Source organism: Macaca nemestrina, chromosome 18, assembly GCF_043159975.1.
Source record: "Macaca nemestrina isolate mMacNem1 chromosome 18, mMacNem.hap1, whole genome shotgun sequence".
Taxonomy (NCBI): domain Eukaryota; kingdom Metazoa; phylum Chordata; class Mammalia; order Primates; family Cercopithecidae; genus Macaca; species Macaca nemestrina.
This window is the reverse complement of record NC_092142.1, coordinates 72,034,411-72,050,749: the sequence shown is the minus strand read 5'-3', so window position 1 is coordinate 72,050,749 and position 16,339 is coordinate 72,034,411. Positions and strand designations below refer to the sequence as shown.

Sequence of the window (16,339 nt, the reverse complement as noted above, 5' to 3'; positions counted from 1 at the left end):
GGCACGATCTCAGCTCACTGCAACCTCCACCTCCGGGGCTTAAGCGATTCTCATGCCTCAGCCTCCCGAGTAGCTGGAACTACAGACATATGCCACCATGCATGGCTCATTTTTGTATTTTTAGTAGAGATAGGTTTTATCCATGTTGGCCAGGCTGGTCTTGAAATCCTGACCTCAAGTGATCTGCCCACCTTGGCCTTCCAGAGTGCTGGGATTACAGGCATGAACCATTGCACTGGCCATTTTCCTTATAAAACACATTATTTGAGTGAAAATGTGGGTGCATTTTAAAAAATTATGTAAATAAGAGTGCAGGTGGTACAAAGATATAGTAAGAGTCATTCCAGCAGCTTAAGAACACCTAATATTTAAGAAACACTATATAGCACATGGTAGACAAAGAATCTAAACTCAGGATGAGGACTTGAATCTTGGCTTCTTCTCAGGCCTTCCAAAATAGTCTCCCCTTTTCTCTCTCTGCCTCTGTCTCTACATCCACTAAACAGGGATGACAATGCTAGCAGTATTCACATAATTGTTATGAAGGGCAGCACCTAAGCACAGCCACAGCATGGTATAGAAAACTCAATGATGACAGCAAACTGAGATCCTAAGTCCTTTGCACATGGTCTGCTGAGCAGCTGTTGATGCTTGCATGCTTAGACAATTTTGCCTTGGGCTGGATTCCATTCAGTGACCTAGACGTGAAAGACTATGTGTGTCCCAGTTCCAAATTTCTGAGTTGTGTTTCCTATTCCTTTGCTTCTATTGTTCATGTAAAAGTAGACTCCAAAATACCAAAGAGGTTTCCTATAATAAATTCCTTTGAGTTTTCATAAGCAAGATAGCTTTAAAAATGAAAGGAATGGCCGGGTGCGGTGGCTCAAGCCTGTAATCCCAGCACTTTGGGAGGCCGAGACGGGCGGATCATGAGGTCAGGAGATCGAGACCATCCTGGCTAACACGGTGAAACCCCATCTCTACTAAAAAATACAAAAAACTAGCCGGGCGAAGTGGCGGGCGCCTGTGGTCCCAGCTACTCGGGAGGCTGAGGCAGGAGAATGGCGTAAACCCGGGAGGCGGAGCTTGCAGTGAGCTGAGATCCGGCCACTGCACTCCAGCCTGGGTGACAGAGCCAGACTCAGTCTCAAAAAAAAAAAAAAAAAAAAAAAAAAAAAAAAAAAAAAATGAAAGGAACATTCACGTGGCTGAATGTAAGTTTACACATACATTCATTATGCACACTTCAGTCATCTTACTAGGCAAAAGGCATATTTCAGAGAAATTATTTTTAAGGGGTGATATTAGGACTAAAGTTCCAATCTTGAATTTGTTTAACAGACCAAAAAGCAACAAGATGTTAAATGGGAACTGTCACGCTTTATCTAACCAAGTGAAGTGCTATACAGCAGAAATTGTAAACTGACAGTCCACAGATTGGATCAGACCCATAGAAGAAGAAGTGTGGAATGGCAGGCAGGAGAGGATTTATTAAAATAAATTGTCCAAATCTTAAAATTAGGAGTTCTCACATGAAAGTGTTAATCTCCATCTTCTTGTGACAAAATGTAAATACCTGACAACACTGGGCTCAGGACCACTGTCAGCTCGATTTGAGAAATGACTGTCCCCTTTGGGTGGGCCACGTACTTTCCAGGTGGCCACAGACCCCACCTACCTCTGTTGTGCTGTGACCAACCTCTTTGCCTTCCTTGTATTACCAGCCTGAGACCAGAGAATGGTGAAAGGTAACTGTTACTTCCCATCGTGGAATTGGCCACATCTGTCCAAACATACTCAACGTGGAAATGTAAGTTTCATGAGGGCAAGCATAGACCTGCCACTTGTGTATATACCTCTTTGTCTATTTTACTTTGCATTGTATCCCCAGGGTCTCACACATATCAGGTGCTTAACATACTTCTGGAATAGATGAATGGAGAGGGGACACATGGGAAGGAGGGAAAAGGAGGTAGATAAAAAGATCTTGGGTCCTTCATTGGAGAGGGGAACATGTGGAATGCTTCAAAGTCCTCAGACACCACTGCATTGTTAGTGTGGCTCTGGAGAAGTACAGGGGCCCCAAAGCCCAGCCAAAGAAAGGGTTATTATCCCATGCTATATCCACTGTCCTAAAGACTCTTTTTCCTGAAGAGGAAAGAAGCAAATGAAGGAAAAAGAAAAGAGAGTTCCCCAAAGATTTTTTTTTTAAGAGCACATTGGCTAAGACCATGGACATCGCTGTTAGAACAATCTGGATTTGAATCTTGGTTCTGTTTGACCTTGGCTACATTGTTTTACCTCTCTGGGCCTCAGTTTTCTAATATTTAAAGTGGGATAATGCTTGCCTTGCAGAATTTGTGTGGGTATTTAATGAGATGATTCATATAAAGTACTTAGCAGAGTGAAGGCAAATAGTAACATCTTAAAACACATTGTAATTATTGTCACTTCTTTTTACTGAAACATCAGTTTTTTTATTCTCCACTGGATTACTCACATAAGAATAAAACACATTGCAATAGCTCCTGTTTTAAATATATATATATATATATAAATTAAAAATCCATCTCTTGGTCCATATCCCTTTCCAGATACCACCCCATTTCTTTGCTCTTTTTTAGCACGAAACTTCTCCAAATAAAAGTTATTCAAACTCAGTGTCTCCAGATCCTCCCTTGCCATTCTCATTTGAAGCTGTCAGGCTTTTATCTCTACTACTTCCCTAAAGGAGATCTGGTTAGGATTATCACAGATGTTCCCATGACAAAATCCACTGATCAATTCTCAGTTATCATTTCACTTGATCATAGACACAGATGATCTCTCTCTCTCTCTTTCCTGAAAATCTTTCATCACTTGCCTCCTGGAATCCACTCACCTTATCTCACTGGCCACTCCTGAACCTTCTTTGCTCACTCGTCATCTTGCAATTGATAATTGTTTTCTAATTACTAGAAAATTGCATCCAGTCTTATGACTTTATTGCCATTTTCATTATGATGACTCTCAAATGTTTATCTCCAGCCCAGACCCTCCCCTGAACTCCAGCCCTCTCTATAGAACTGCCACTTGTGTATATATATCTACTTGCATGTAAAATGAGAGAGTTTAGCTTAATATTACCAAAATGGAACTCTTGGATTAGAAACAATAGCATCCCAGTAGCAATAAGGGAAAACCTGGCATCTGTACCCTGTACCCTGGTTTCAAGTATCATTCTCCAATAAAAGGAACCAGGGTTCCTTAAAGAAATGGCTGATTCTAGGGCTGAGGCAGAAAATAAAAAAGACCAGCCTGGAGCATATTCTAGTGCCAGAAAGTATGGAAGTGCTACACACATACACACACACACACACAAACACACACAGGTGGTATGTCAAAAAGACCTCAAGGCTGGGCACGGTGGGTCCCATCTGCAATCCCAGCACTTTGGGAGGCTGAGGTGGGAGAATCACTTAAGTCCAGGAGTTTGAGACCAACCTGGGCAACATAGCAAGATCTGTCTCTACAAAAAAAAAAAAAAAAAAAAAGTACAAAAATTAGCCAGGTGTGATGGCATGCATCTGTAGTCATAGATACTCAGAAGGCTAAGGCGTGAGGATCACTTGAGCCTGGGAGGTCGAGGTTGCAATGAGCCAAGATCATGCTACTGCACTCCAGCCTGGGCAACAGAGTGAGACCCCATCTCAAAAAAACGAAAGCAAAAACAAAAACAAACAAACAAACAAATAGAAAAACACCTAGGAGTCAAAGGAAAGAGCTCCCAATGGTCAAAGCTGTAACAATTTGAGCAATGAAATAAAGTAGTATTGGACTATAACCCAAGGTATAAAATAAAAGTCTATGAGTCCACACTGATATAAATGATTAAATAAGTAAGTAAATGGAGGAGACCAGATGAATGCAGAAGAATTCCAGATAATGTATGTAGACACTCCTCCGCCAAGGAGGTAGAGTATCTATATTCCTTAAGTGTAGGCTTTGCATAAGGACTTCCTTTCAAAGAGTACAGCATGGAAAGGGGTTAAAACTGTAACGTTACAGTAGAAAAACCTGAAAAATACTACCTTATCCAGATATTTAAGGTCAACACCAACATGGTAAGTCACGTTGACACTATGCACCCTTGATATGATGTGATGAGAAGGACACCATGTCTCTGGGGTCTTTCTCCCAAAAACCCATAACACCAGTCTAATCATGATAAAAAAAAAAATTAAAAAAAAAAAAACACTGGACAAATCCTAATTCAGGGATATTCTACAAAAGAGCTGATTGGCACTCTTCAAAACTGTCAAGGTCATCAAAGACCAGGAAAGTTCGAGAAACGGTCACAGCCAAGAGGAGCCTAAGGTGACGTGATGGCTAATGGAATATGGTATCCTGGATGGGATCCTAGAATGAAAAAGGAACACTCGGTAAAAACTAAGGGCATCTGGATGATATATGGACTTCAGTTATTAATAGTCCATCGATACTGGTTCACTAACTGTGACAAATGCATACTAATATATGTTAAGAATAGGGGAAATTGAGTGTGAGATATATGGAAACTCTGTATTACTGTCACAATGTTTCTGTAAATCTAAAACTTTCCTAAAACCAAAAGGTTATAAAAAATTAAACTCCTTCTACAATAAAATGAATAAAATGCAGTCTTTTCCATCTCAATAAATGGGAACTCCATTCTTCCATTTGCTCAGGTCAAAACTTTTGGAGTCATCTTTGGCTGCATTATCTTTTCTACACCCAGTGCCCAACATTTAAACATACTCCCATCTCAGGGCTTTCCACCTTATGATCTCTCTGCCTGAAATTCTTTCTCCCCGGATGATCACATAGCCTCTTCCTTCATATCCTTCAATTGTCAACTTCACCACTGAGGCCTTTCCTGATTGTGCCTGTAAAATAAGAGAACACTCCACCACAGTATGACCCATCCCCCTCAAACTGTCCTACTGTTCTTCATAGAATTTATCATCGTGACAAAGAAAAAGCAGTCCCTGACAGTGAAGAGCTTGCCTGATACCTTCAGCTAGGCTGGGGTGTTCTCCTGTTGAACATAAACAACTTCACAGAACAAGATCAGACAAAACCCCTCTGTGACCATGATGGATCAAAACAAAAACAAGACCACTCCATAATCATGTTTGAGCATAGACAAAAACATGAGCATTGTCCAGAACATAGCAGCGATCAAACATCCTGATATTTTGCTAATAGGAGTGACTGCTGCTGCTTCACCAATGATAGATTTGGCCTTGCTCTGTTCGCTTTGCCTTCTAGATGAGAATTGTTGAGGTACTGTGATAAGCAGAAGAGTGCCCCTCCAGAGATGTTCACATCCTAATCCCAAGAACTTGTGAACATGTCACTTTATATAGCAAAAGGGGAATTGCAGATATGACCAAGTCGAAGATTTTTAGAAGGGGAGATTATTCTCAATTATCCCGGCGGGCCCAATGTAATCACAATGGCTCTTGTAAGAGGAAGACAGTTGGGTTGGAGTCAGTGAAGGAGATATGTCGACACCATGCTGCTGGCTTTGAAGATTAAGGAAGATGCCATAAGCCAAGGAATGCACGTGGCATCCAGAGCTGGGAATGGCAAGAAGACAGGTTCTCCCCTGGAGCCTCCAGGGGAGAGGAACCAGACCTGCTGGCACCTTCATTTTTAACCCAATGAAACTGATTTTGGACTTCTTCCTCCAGAACTGTAAGATAATTTTTTGCTATTCTAAGCTACTAGCTTTATGATGATTCACTATGGCAGCAGTTGGAAACTAATACAGATAACCAGATGCAGAATGACTTCTGCTTCCTGGAAGCATCCAATCTGGAGCAAAGAACTACTTCCTTGAATCATCCCCCAAATCACCCAACACAACTCCAAATCCTATCATTATTTCTTCCTAACCTCTCACTAAAAGATATTCTATAAAATAGCTGATTGGCACTCCTCAAAACTGTCAAGGTCATCAAAGACAAGGAAAATCTGAGAAATGGTCACAGCCAAGAAGACCCTAAGGAGACGTGAGGACTAATGGAAAATGGTATCCTGGATGAGATCCTAGAATGAAAAAGGAACACTAGGTAAAAACTAAGGAGATCTGGATAATGCAGCTCCCCAGCATACATTCTCTTTCACTGCCAAGATCCAGTAAAGGCAGCTTCACTCAATTACAGGTAAAATCCCATTGCTCTTTGGCTGTAGGGCATTGACAACCTTCTGGTGTTCCAAATATTTAACTATTTATTATCTGTTTAACCCAGCACTGCATTCCCCAAGCCTGGGTCACCATAAATATATAATAAATAATAAGTCAATCTGTCAATAATAAATCAGTATTATTAAGGATCCTGAGGCAAGTATGATGAAATAGAAGTGTTTTAGGACTGTACATCAGGTAAGCTAAGCCAGCCAATCCAACATATGGCAGGTGAATGTTTATTTCCTGAATTTTTTAAGGAAAATAAGTGTTTTGAGTAATAGAAGGTTTATCAATCTTTCTTTTCTTAGTGAAGCTCCACAAGTACAATTCTGGCCTTGGCAAAATGGGAAAAGGTGAGGTCTATATTGTAGAAGGGAGAACCTGACTGGATGCAGGGGTGGGAGTGGACAGAAAAGAATGATCCAGGGACCTACTGTCACGGTGATGTCACAGTAACCATTACTGTGATCTCTTTACCAGGTGACAGACACTCTTCACATGTGTTGCCTCGGGCAACCTGTAAACAGCCCAAGGGTTAGATAAAATTGCTGCCTCATTCTACTAATGAGAAAAAGTGAGTTCCAAAAGATGTTTGCCTAAGGTCAAGTAGCTAACACGTGGCAGAATCTGGATTTCAACCTAGATCTGTCAGATGCTAAGGCTTGACCATCCTGCTACAGCAGCCAGAGCCCATGAAACCCACCTATGATGGGGCAGGGATGGAGTAATAGGTCGGTGCTCAGGAGGCACAGTGCTAGGAACACCTAGGTGCTAGTTTTTTGAGCTCACACTTTTCTAAACTCCTGTACAGCTGATGATTAAATGTGAGTTCTCAGAGTTCCCTGAAGAACTTCCCGGCTCTAAAGTTATTAGTTACAGAGACGATTTATTCATATATTCATTCAATCAATGTTTATTCATAGAGTACCTAGGGTGTGCCAGCACTGAGGCAGGGTACAAGGCCCTCTACCAAATTATTTACAACTGGAAAATATTCCCCGTAGGTCTGGTTTACCATGGTTCAGCCTGGAGATCCAGGAGTGAACAAGATGATGATAACGTTCCCTTCCAGCTTTGGGTCTAACGATCCTGGGTGCTCCTGAAACTACTTAGGAGGCCAATGAGTGCCCCCCTGGTAATTTCTGCCCAGAGTGATTGACAGGAGAGACAAGTTCCTGGGCTGTGTTTCACTCTAGCAGTCCATGCATCTGAAATGCCTGCAGTGCTCAGCTCTTGAACAGAGCTGAGGAGTCTTGAAAGAGGCCCATGGCATGCCCAGTGGGGTCTCCAGGCAGCTTTGGTAGGTCCAGTTGGCATTTGCTATAAAAACTTATTAAATCCAGGCCTTTCTTCTGCAACTGAGACTCCAGGACAGCTGCCCCTGACAAACAGTAAAGAAGAGCTATCAAAGTCACATCATAGGCTGGAACCAGAAAAAAAAAAAAAAAACAAAAAAAACAACACTTGTCTGGCCCTGGCAGAATAATAACTTCATCTGATGCTGCTTTTCCACAGGGGCCGCTGCAGGGGCCATCCTGGAGGGAGTCACAATGTGAGGACAGTGGCAAGTTCAAGAGCTACTGCAGCCGGGAACAGCAGGACACCAGCACGTTCAAGGGCTATTGCAGCAGGGCACAGCAGGGAAAGGCCTCCCTGGGTCTAACCAATTTACTCCTATTGATTTTCAGATCAGAGGGGTTCAGCTCACAAATCAAAAGATGCTTTTCCCTTCCTGCCGCTAAATCTGCAGCCTCTCCCAGACACCTCACAAATCCTGCTTTGATCTTGATTAGCCTGGATGCTTCTAGGTTGGAAACGGTATGGAGGGGGCAAGGATCTAAAGGTAATCTGGGCTGCATGCCTGGCATGGACTGGTGCATGTACGTGTGCTCAGAGGTCCTGGGCAATGAGGCCGGGCAGCTCAGTGGTGAGAGGGCTGAGAACTGGGTCCTCATGTGGACATCATCATCCACTTGTTTATAACCTTTTACACTTAAACGCCCTAGGCTCTTTTTCTCAATTGTCAAATGGAAATAAGAACCACTCTCGCCTTATGGCTAAGGAACTGGAGCTTCAGAATCAAGTAGAACTGGGTTCAACTCCCACCTATGTCCTGTGTGACCTCAGGCAAGTCACATCACCTCTCTGAGCCTCCATTCCTTCATCTGAAAAATGGGCTTCCAGCAATTCTGGCCTCTCAGGGTCATTGTGAAAATGACTCAAGATGAGGCACGTAGAAGTGTTTAGTACTTGAATGGCTTCTAGCAAGATCAGGAAACACCACCTATTACTATTAAATGGGGCATTCGTAAGAATAAAACAGAACCATGTGTGTAAAGTGCTTTGAAAAGTATGAAGGACTGAAAAGACTCTGAAGCCTTCTGGAAATCAGTCTACCACATTTTGGAGCTGGGGTTAGGAAAGACCCTTGGAGGAGGATCCAAAGAAAGACACTCCAGAGCAAGATATAGGAGGTCCAAGGACACCCTGCAGTGCAGGCAGGCCACTTTCCAGGGCTCCAGGTGTTTTCTATGTGATTGTGATCTTGATGCTCCCCACCTCACCCCACAGTCACCCCCAAAAATGCCCGTTGTATACAATTCCTTTTACAGGTGAGAGTCATGCCGGTAACACTGCCTGTCATCAGAGCCTTCCAGCTATGGCAAGGACTGCTTGTTGCTATGCCAACAACCATTCTCACCTTCCTCCTTTATAAAAGGATGCCGGTTGTATTTAAGCAGCAATATTTCCCAGATTCTGTTGAATCTAGGTATGGCCAGGTGACTATGTTGTGGTCAAAACAAGATGTAACTAGAAGTGTTTATGGAGCTTTTGCAAAAACTCTTTGAAAAGGAAGTCATTTCTCCCTTTTTTCCCCCTTTATGACCAGGCCTACAGCCTGGCATGGATATCCACTGGCTGGTGCACCAGAAGCCATATTAGACTAAGAGGTGACTCAGGATGGCCATGCACTGGAGGTAGCAAAGCAGAGAGAAAGGATTTCTGCCTGATGACAGCCTACAGCCTCCATTACCAGGCATGGACCAATCACCTCTGGACTTTTTCTACATGAGAGAATAAACCATTATATGTTTAAATCTGTATTGTTTCCAGCTTTTATATGGCAGGAAGAAGTCTTACTAACTTCAACTGTTTAAAATTCTGTTCAGAGGCCTAGTGCCTAGTAGGTTATTCCCAGCCTGAGCCCTGAGCTGAGACTCATTACTAATGGCTTTCAAATCAGTGGGAGGCAAGTTTGGAAACGTGTTCATCATCATTACTGGTAAATATTGATTAAGGTTCCACCCACGCCTTGGAGGCAGAAGGTTGTGTTAGCTTCTCTGCTAAGGTTTTATAACACAGAAATCTTCAAGTAGAGAAGTACTCTCTCCTATCCCAACTGGAAGAACCAAGGAGAATTTCATGGAGGGTTTTATTTTGGGGACTAGGTCTTAAACAATGATTAGAATTTCCATCAGCATGAGAACACTTCCAAACTTGTTATAAGGCCAGTGTCATCTGATATCAAAGCCATAGGCACAACAGAAAAAAAAAACTAAAAACTATAGATCAATATCTCTGATGAATATGGATGCAAAACTCTTCAGCAAAATATTAGCAAACCAAATTTAACAATACATTAAAAGGATCATATACCACAACTAAGTGGGATTTATTCCTAGGATGCAAGGATGCTTCAACATATGCAAATCAACCAGTGTGATATACAACATTAACAAAGGAGAGATAAAACCCCATGATTATTGATGCAGAAAGAGCTTTTGACAAAATTCAACACATAATTTACAATAAAAATTGTCAATAAATTAGATACAGAAGGAACTTATCTCAACACAATATATATTCGTATATGAACAATCTATAGCTAACATCATATGGTGAAAGACTGAGAGCTTTTCCCCTAAGATCTGGAACATGACAAGGATGCTACTTTCACCACTTCCATTCAACATGGTACTGGACATGCTAGGCAGAGCAATTAGGCAAGAAAAAAAAAGTCATCCAAATCAAAAGGAAGAAGTAAAACTATCCCTGTTTGCAAATGTCATGATCTTATATGTAGAAAACCCTAAAAAGACTTCATAAAAATTGTTAGAACTAATTAAGCAAAGTTGCAGGATATAAAAAATCGTTAGAAACAAATTCAGCAAAGTTACAGGATATAAAATCAACATACAAAAATCAGTCGTGTTTCTAAACACTAACAACAAATTATACAAAATGAAAATAAGAAAATAATTCCAATTACAATAGTACCAGAAAGAATAAAATAGGAATAACTTAATCAAGAAAGTAAAAGACTTGTACCCTTAAAGCTATAAAACACTAATGAGAGAAATTAAAGATATCCCATGTTCATGGATTGGAAGAGTTAATGAGTTAATAATGTTAAAGTGGTCATACTATCCAAAGTTACTTATAGATTCAATGTAATCCCTACCAAAATCCCATTGACATGTTTGTAGAAATAGAAAAAGCAATTCTTAAATTTATATGAAACCACAGAAGACCCCAAATATCCAAAGCAATTTTGAGAAAAAGAACAAAGCTGGAGGCATCATACTTTCTGGTTTCAAAAAATATTACAAACCTACAATAATCAAAACAACATGGCACTGGCATAAAAACAGACATATAGACCAATGGAATAGAATAGAGAGCCCAGAAATAAACCCATGCTTATGTGGTTAACACATCTTTGACAAGGGTGCCAAGAACACACAATGGGGAAATGTTAGTCTCTTCAATAAGTGATGCTGGGAAAACTGGTTATCAACATACAAAAGAATGAAATTGAACCCTTATCTTACACTATACACAACAATCAACTCAAAATGGATTAAACACTTAAATGTAAGACATGAAACCTTAAAACTTCTAGAAGAAAAACACAGAGGGAAATATTCCTGATTTTGGCCTTAGTAATAATTTCTTGGATATGACAAGAAGTACAGACAACAAATGCAAATATAGAAAGGTGGGATTACATCAAACCAAAAGCTCTGCACACCAAAGCAAACAATCAACAAAATGAAAAGGCAACCTACAAAATGGGCAAAAATACTTGCATACTGTGTATCTGACAAAGGGCTAATACTCAAAACATATAACTCCTACAACTCAACAGCAAAAAACAAAACAAAGAACTCAATTAAAAAGTGAACGAAGAAACTGAATAGACATTTCTCCAAAGAAGATATACAAAAAGCCAATAGATGTATGAAAAGGTGCACAATACCACTAATCATCAGGGAATGCAAATCAAAATTGCAATGAACTATGGTATCACACTTGTTAGGATGGCTATCATCAAAACAAACAAATAACAAATATTGGTGAGGCTGTGCAGAAAAGAGAACCCTTGTACACAGTCTATGGGAATGTAAATTGGTGCAGTCACTACAAGAAACAATATGGGTTTTCCTCAAATATTAAAACCAGAACTACCATATGATTGAGAAATCCTACTTCTGGTCATATATCCAAAGAAAATAAAATCAGAATGTTGAAGAGATCTGCACTCCCATTTTCACCGTGGCATTATTCACAATAGCAAAGGTGTGGAAACAACCTAAATGTCCAATGACAGATGAATGGATAAAGAAAATGCAGTATCACTCAGCCTTAAAAAGAAGGAAATTCTGCCGTTTGGGAAAACATGGATGAACCTGGAGGGCATTATGCTAAGTGAAATAAGCCAAAAATAGAAGGGCAAATACTTACATGATGGACAACCACTTATATGATCAATCCAAAATAGTCAAACTCATGGAAACAGAGAGTAAAAAATAGTGATTACCAGGGGATAGGAGGAGGAGGAAATGAGGAGATATTAGTCAAAGGGCACAAAGTTTCAGTTATACAAGATTAAGAAGTCCAAGGGACCTACTATCCAGCAGTGTCTATAGTTAACATATACTAGAAGATTGATCTTACGTTAACTGTATTTATCACAATAATAATAATAATTAATAGTGTGGGAAACTTTGGGTTTTTTAAAAAAAGAATTTCTTTTAAAAAATATGTAGTACTTTTAACATAGCCAATTGATTCTCACAGAATTTTTCTAATTTTTTTCATCAACTTTTAGTTTAAGTTCCGGATTACATGTGCAAGATGTACGGCTTTGTTACCTAGGTAAGAGAGTGCCATGGTGGTTTACTGCACAGATCAACCCATCACCTGGGTATTAAGCCCAGAATCCATTAGCTATTCTTCCTGATGCTCTCCCTCCCCCGACTCCCCTGACAGGCCCCAGTGTGTGTTGTTTCCCTGGCATGTGTCCATGTGTTCTCATCCTTCAGCTCCCACTTACAAGTGAGAACATGCAGTGTTTAGTTTTCTGTTCCTATGTTAGTCTGCTGAAGATAACAGCTTCCAGCTTCATCCATGTTTCTGCAAAGGACAGGATCTCATTCCTTTTTATGGCTACATAGTATTCTATGGTATATATGTACCACATTTTCTTTATCCTGTCTATCACTGATGGGCATTTGGATTGATTCCATGTCTTTGCTATTGTGAATAATGATACAATGAACACACATGCGCATGGTTCTTTATAACAGAATTATTATATTCCTTGGGGTATATATCCAGTAATGGGATTGCTGGGTCAAACGGTGTTTCTGATTCTAGATCTTTGAGAAATTGCCACACTGTCTTCCAAAATGGTTGAAGTAATTTACACTCCAACCAACAGTGTAAAAGTGTTCCTTTTTCTCTACAACCTCACCAGCATCTGTTGTTTCTTGACTTTTTAATAATCGCCATTCTGACTGGCATGAGGTGGTATCTCATTGTGGTTTTGATTTGTATTTCTCTAATGATCAGTACACCAACAACAGGCGTGCAGAGCGCCAAATCATGAATGAACTCCTGTTCACAATTGCTACAAAGAGAATAAAATACCTAGGAATACAGCTAACAAGGGAAGCAAAGGACCTCTTCAAGGAGAACTATAAACCATTGTTCAAGGAAATCAGACAGGACACAAACAAATGGAAAAGCATTCCATGCTCATAGATAGGAAGTATCAATATCATGAAAATGTCCATATTGCCCAAAGTAATTTATAGATTCAACGCTATTCCCATTAAACTACCATTGACATTCTTCACAGAATTAGAAAAAAACTATTTTAAAATTCATATGGAACCAAAAAAGAACCCATACAGCCAAGACAATCCTAAACGAAAAGAACAAAGCTGGAGGCATCATGCTACCTGACTTCAAACTATTCTATAACCAAAACAGTGTGGTACTGGTACAAAAACAGACGTATAGACCAATGGAACAGAATAGAGAACTTGGAAATTAGACCACACACCTACAACCAACTGACCGTTAACAAACCTGACAAAAACAAGCAATGTGGAAATAATTTCCTATTTAATAAATGGTGCTGGGAACTGGCTAACCACATGCAGAAAACTGAAACTGAAGCCCTTCCTTACACCTTATATAAAAATTAACTCAAGATGGATTAAAGACTAAAATGTAAAAACCAAAACTATAAAAACCCTAGAAGAAAATCTAGACAATACCATTTAGGACATAGGCATGGGCAAAGGTTTCATGACAAAAACGCCAAAAGCAATTGCAACAAAAGCAAAAATTGACAAATGGGATCTGATTAAACTAAAGAGCTTCTGCAAAGCAAAATAAACTATCATCAGAGTAAAAATACAACCTACAGAATGGGAGAAAATTTTTGCCATCTATCCATCTGACAAAGGTCTAATATCCAGAGTCTACAAGGAACTTAAACACATTTGCAAGAAAAAAACAACCCCATTAAAAAATGGCCAAAGGACATGAACAGACACTTCTCAAAAGAAGACATTCATGCAGCCAACAAACATATGAAAAAAAGCTCAGCATCATTGATAATTAGAAAAAAAGAATTTCAACTAGCAAAAAGGGGTAAGGAGACCAGACAAAGCACCAGCGCAGGGAAATAATCAATTTTGGAGTAAGATGGAGTAGCATGAGTTACAGACAGCTTTGGATGTTGTACCAGATTATTCAGGCATTATCACGTAGAATTGTACCTCTTAGAAGTTCAGTAAGGGATCATTACTTTAAAAAAAAATGGTTTCAAGTCATAATTGCTAAGAACTACAATCACAGTTTCATAAAAATATATAGACTATAAATATCTATACATATATAATAAAGAGATTTCATATATATAGTACATATACGTTTTTAAAAAGATTTCAGTGAGTTAAAAATGGTTAACACTGATTGAAGATGTATTGCATTCTGGGTGTTCTTCATTCATTAGTTCTTTTTATCCCCACGACAACTCTTTAAAACAAGTATTGTTATTATCCTGATTTTGCAGACAAGAACTGCATCGACTTGCCCACATTCTCACATTTAGTAAGAGGCAGTGCCAGGATTTGAACATTGCCTGTGTCTGTTAAACTCCAAAGTCCATCTCCTTAATCACCAAGCCCAACTCCTTACAAAATGATTCATACCAACATGTCAACAGTGGTTAATTTCAGGTGGAGCGATCATAGGGAACGATTTTCTATTTTGTATTTTGTACTATTTTGTATTCTTCCCTAATTTTCTGCAAGCAAGGTATATTACTTTATATTTATATTGTGAAATATACCACATTTAGAAAGCAAGCATAAAGCATAAATTTATAGCTTAATATACCATAGAATAAACCCCATGGAACCATCATCTATATCAGCACCCCAGGAGCCCTGTCTGATCACAGCTCCCTCCCACGTAAAGATAACTGTTCTCCTCACTGCCAAGTCGTCATGACCTTGTCTTCCTTTAAAATCACCATCTAATCATGTATCTCGAAAAAATGTAGGTTAATTCTGCTCATTTTGAATATTATATAAATGGAATAATATAGTCTGTGTTCTGTTGGGTCTGACGCCTTTCTCTCAACATTATGTTTTTTAAGAATGTTATTTTCCAATATAAAAAAATTCATTAATGTTGTAAAATATTTTAAAACTGGAATCACACAAGGACCTCCTCAACCTGACTCAGTTGACACCTTCCCAACTGTTACCTTCTAAGCAGGACCAGTCCACCTTAAAACTAGAATTTGTTTCCTTCAAATGTCATGGCCAGAGAAAAGAGGGGTCAGGGCCCATAGCTGGCCCCCATTTCCTGCTTGGGACAGCTTGCCTTCCACCAGGCCAGCTCAGCCAGCTGCCTGTAAGTGGATTATTCAATTCACTGTCACATTTTCTGAATCACTACCTACCTCACCAATCATGGGTTTCTCTGCCCAGGGGGCACTATGACCTTTGGTGCAGAGGGAAGTGGCTCTGCTCCTTGGAGCTGCCTGCCTTCTTTCTTGGTGGACAACCCAAAATGCTTTCAACTTGAAGGTCTACAAAATGCACTCCCCACTTTCTTCTCTTCCTCCCTCTCTTCCTTCTCCTCCTTTTCTTGTCTTTCTACTCGAATATTTTTTTTATGGAAATTTCAAACATATATCAAATTACAGAGAATAATATAATGAACCCCCATGTAACCTCAACAATGATCAACACATTCCATCCTTTTTTCTCCTACACACCCACACAATGTTTCCCCATTCCTACTGGATTATTATTTTTCAACTTTTATTTTAGATTCAGGGGGTGCATGTGCATGTATGGGTTTAATGCACCATGCTGAAGTTTAGGGTAGAAATGATCTCATCACCCAGGTACTGAGCATAGTACCCAACAGTTTTTCAACCCTGTACTTTTCCCTCCCCCATTTTTGAGCCTCCAGTATCTACTGTTGCCATCTTTAAGCATGAGCACCCAATGCTTACCTCCCACTTATGAGTGAGAACACGCAGTATTTGATTTTCAGCCCCTGCATTAATTTGCTTAGGATAGTGGCCTCCAGCTCCATCCATGTTGCTGTAAAGGACATGATTTCATTCTTTTTTATGGCTGTGTAGTATTCCATGGTGTATATGTGCCACATTTTCTTCACTCAGTCTGCCATTGATGGGCACCTAGGTTGATTCCATGTCTTTGCTATTGTGAGCAGTACTGCAAAGAACATTGCAGTGAGTGCATGTGTCTTTTTAGTAGAATGATTTGTTTCTTTTGGATACATATC

General features: G+C 39.8%; 1 long non-coding RNA gene across 1 annotated transcript; it reads left to right on the top strand.

Moving 5' to 3' along the window:
* Positions 1-6,732: 6,732 nt before the first annotated feature.
* LOC139359778 (uncharacterized) lies at positions 6,733-9,318 on the top strand. Its single transcript, XR_011616186.1, has 3 exons — positions 6,733-6,788; positions 7,730-8,984; positions 9,105-9,318. It is a non-coding gene; the product is annotated as an uncharacterized lncRNA (long non-coding RNA).
* Positions 9,319-16,339: the final 7,021 nt, after the last annotated feature.